Below are 3,872 nucleotides of genomic sequence, written 5' to 3'. Positions count from 1 at the left end.
ACACGCTGTGGGTGCTGTGATGACCCTGAGGGACAGCAGAACACGCTGTGGGTGCTGTGCCCGGTGACAATGGTGACACTTCCTGCCCGGTGCCACCAGGGTTGTGCTGGGCCCGCTGTCCCCGCTGTGGGTGCTGCAGAGGAGGAAGCAGCGAGGCCCTCACAGGCCCTCCTCATCCTCCTCCCGTCCTGCTGGGGAGCGAGCAGGCCGGTCCTGCCTCATCCCTGGGCTCTCCTGTGCTCTCCACTTTGCTCAGCAGAGCAGGGGACTGGGGAAGAGCAGGGCTGGATGGGATATGGGGAAAAAGCCCTTCCTGGGAGGGTGGCAGGCCCTGGATCCCTGGCAGTGCCCTAGGCCAGGCTGGACACTGGGGCTGGGAGCAGCCTGGGCCAGAGGAAGGTCTCCCTGCCCCAGTGTCCCACTGGGTGGGCTTTGAGGCCCCTTCCCACCCAAACCAGTCTGTGACTGTGTTCCTAAGCAGCAGAAGGGCTGCAAATCCCACAAAGATGCTGCGAGATGGGAGCTGGGAGCAGCCGGAGGAGCTTCAGCGGCCTCCTCCAGCCTTGCCCTGCCAACCCGAGGCGGGAGGAGCCTCGGGCAGCTCATCCCTGGCACTGCCCCAGGGCTGCTCTCGATGCCTCAGGAGAGGAAACGTGGCTGCTGCAAACACACAGAGGTGAGAGGCTCAGCAGAGCTGTGAAGGGCGGACAGCATTTTCCATCCCCCAAGGCCTCGCGAGCTTGCGCAGGTTCAACGTTTTGGAAAAAAAACCGAGATTCTCTAAACAAACAGAATCCTGGTGATGAACCCCGAGGGTGTCTTGGGTGGGATGAGGTTCAGGTTTCCTTCATTACCCAGATCCTGTTCTGGAAATTACAGCGCTCACTGACACAAATCTCCACTCCGGTGGGAAGATCTGTGGCTTGAAATGTTTTCTGTGTGTGCAGAGCGGGCACCGAGGGCTGATTTCCCACTCCATTCCCCTCAGCTGGGGCCTGGGATTGAGGCTATCAGTGGCCACCAGGGTGGTCCTGAAGCTCCCCAGGCTTTCCCCAACATCCCAACCCCTGGAGAAGAAGGCGTGTGTGGTGTCACCCCTGCACCCTCCGCTTTCCCTCCCTCCCCAGCAGAAATGCCCCTCTGGAGGGGTTTTGCTCTCGCTGCAGCACCCTGGCTCTCTCTTTCTGTCACTGCTTTCAGGGTGGATGAAACCCAGGGCTGTTTTCTGTAAAGCTGTTGATACTAAAAGGAATAGCTGGGGCAGTGTGGGTGGCAGGTGAGAACGGGTTTACTCACACGGAGCCGCATTTTGTTGCTTTTAGATTTGAAACCCGGATTTTTGGGGCAGAGCTGCTCACAAGGAGCTGTAAATAAATCAGCTGGAGAGCAGAGGAGAGGTGCTGGAATTCTGGGGGCTCTGGGGTCAGGTAAGGATGGGGAAAGCAGCAGCAAGGAATCTAATTTTGTTTGGGGAAGATGATTCACACATCATGGCAGGGGCCTGGAAGGAGATGAGATTCAAGGAGCCTTCCAGGATCACTCTGGGGTTCAGTGGTTTCATCACCTTTGGGAAAAACAATCCAAGGGTAGCCAGGATATAAAATTTTGGATTGAGGTGCTGGTCTGGTACCCGTGTGAGGCAATGGCCTCAATCACTTGTAGTGGGAAGAGAGCAGGGAAACCTGGGGGGATCTGCAACCTGCTGACTCCAAAGGAATTTGTGAAAGATTCACTGCAACATTTGAAATATTTAGTAGTTAGTAGAAAAAGGACCCCTCTCTCCTCACCCCACTTGCTTTATTTTTAACAGCAAACTTCCTGCTAAGGAAAAAAAAAACACATATATATATATATATATATATATTTTGCTTTTGAGGTGATTTTGATCAAAAGTCTGGCTCTGCTCCAGGTCGATCACTGGGGAGGGATGAATCACGAAGATCTCTGATCTGTCAACACAAGACGGGTCTGCTGCTCTTGCAAGGGTGGAGGTGAAGCCCCTTCCTCCAGCCATGGTTTGCTGTGCTCCCATGGTGTTGATCAACTCTGGACAGCCCCAGGAGGACAGAATGTCCTGTGGCTGTGAGGGGAGGAAGGCGCGTTGTGCAACGGCACTCCAGGATCCCTCAGCCGGTCACTGCTTCACTGCTGCCCTTTGTTTTGTGATGATGAGGATTATTTACTGGTTTTTGCCCTAATTTACCACTGAGAGTAGTTGTTTTTCTGTGCCTGGGCTCTCAGGACTTGCAGAGCTGCTCTGAGTCTGCTGGCAACCAGCTGCCTCCTTCTGTCAGCCAAGGAGGCTTTGGCTTGGTTGCCTTTCTGCCCTGGGTTGGTTTTCACCCTGGGAACACCTCCTGGTAAGCTGGACAACTCAAAAAGGCAAAAATTCTGTGCAAAATGGTTGTACTTTTCTAAGAATTAGGACCAGGCACATCAGGGGGATGTCAGGATTTCGTGCTGCGAGGCTTGGCCTGTGCACGGCTGAATTGTTTAATGGTCAGAAAATGCTGGATTTATGAAAGATCCGTTGGCATCAGGCTTGCTCAGACCTGGGGCTGCAGGGATCCTGCTGAGGGCTGGCTGTGAAATGACAGGTGGTGATGGAAATCTGGTTGTAAAAGCAGAAGGAGATGTGATTTTTGCTCAGAGTAAGGCTCTCTCCTGAGATGGCACCATCAGGGTGTAACAGGCCCACAGGAATCCTGCTCTAGGCTTTTGCAGCGCCTTTTCCAACCAGGAAACGCAAAGCTTTTCCTCAGTGCTCTGAAAATCAGACCCAGCAGGTTGTGGAGAGGGTGTGTGAGATGTGCCAGTCACAGCAGCTGGGCTCAGCATTGCAAAAGCATCAGGAAACCGAGTTTCAGCTCAGAAAAAAGTCAGTTTGGTGCTACTGCCAGGAAAGGAACCTTGTAGTCCAGCTCTGGAGCAAAGGAGATGGTTTGGTTGCTTCAGGGTGTGATGAAATGGTGGAGAGACCCTGCCAAGAGGCCAAAGGCAACAGTCACAAGGCAGAAAATGAGAACTGGTGATGTTAAACCTCTACACTGCCACCCCTGAGCAGCTGAGGCGCTCTCCCTGCACCGTGGCCTGGAATCTCCATCTCCTTTTCCATTGGGAGGCCCAGAGAAGTCTCAGATTGCAGCAGCCGAGGGTCTGGCAGGGGTGGGGAGCAGATTTATTCCCCAGGAGTGGCAGTGCCTGTGTCCCACCCACAGCTGGATGCAGTGCTGGCTGGGATTCAGAAATGTCTCAGGGTTTGTGCAGCTCTGTGCCCTCACCCTGTCACTGCTGGGAGTCTGCTGCTCACAGGAGGCTTTTAAGGAAGGTGGGGAAGAACATCTCAGGAGAGCTTGTTGGGACAACAGGGGATAATTGCTTTTCATTTTAAACCAGGGTAGATTTAGACTCAATATAAAGGAGAAACTTTTTAAAATGAAGGTGGTAAAACACTGAAATAGGCTGCTGAGAGAGGTGGTGGCTGCCCTGTCCCTGGAAACATTCAAGGCCAGGTTGGATGTGGCTTGGAGCAACCTGGGATGGTGGAAGGTGTCCTGGCACAAGGTGGGAACAATGTGATCAATAAAGTCCCTTCCAACCCAAATCATTGGGTTCATTCCAAACCAAACCACAGTCATGAGCTTCACTGGGGTTGGTTTTGGATCCGAGTCCTGTGCAGACCCCCAGGCTGCGTGAGGCTCCAGCGATTTGGCACAGAGGGGACAGCCAGCGGTGCCTGCTCCTGTCACTGCTGCTCCCCCAGGGCTCTGCTGCTCTCAGGCAAGCCCTGAGTCATTGTGAAACCTCAGCTCCGGGGCTGCCGGGGGCTCTGCTGCAGCACGGCCTGGCCCTGTGGGAATGGAGCTTCGCTG

Source organism: Parus major, chromosome 26 (assembly GCF_001522545.3).
Source record: "Parus major isolate Abel chromosome 26, Parus_major1.1, whole genome shotgun sequence".
In the NCBI taxonomy this organism is placed as follows: domain Eukaryota; kingdom Metazoa; phylum Chordata; class Aves; order Passeriformes; family Paridae; genus Parus; species Parus major.
This window is presented reverse-complemented; position numbering follows the sequence as displayed.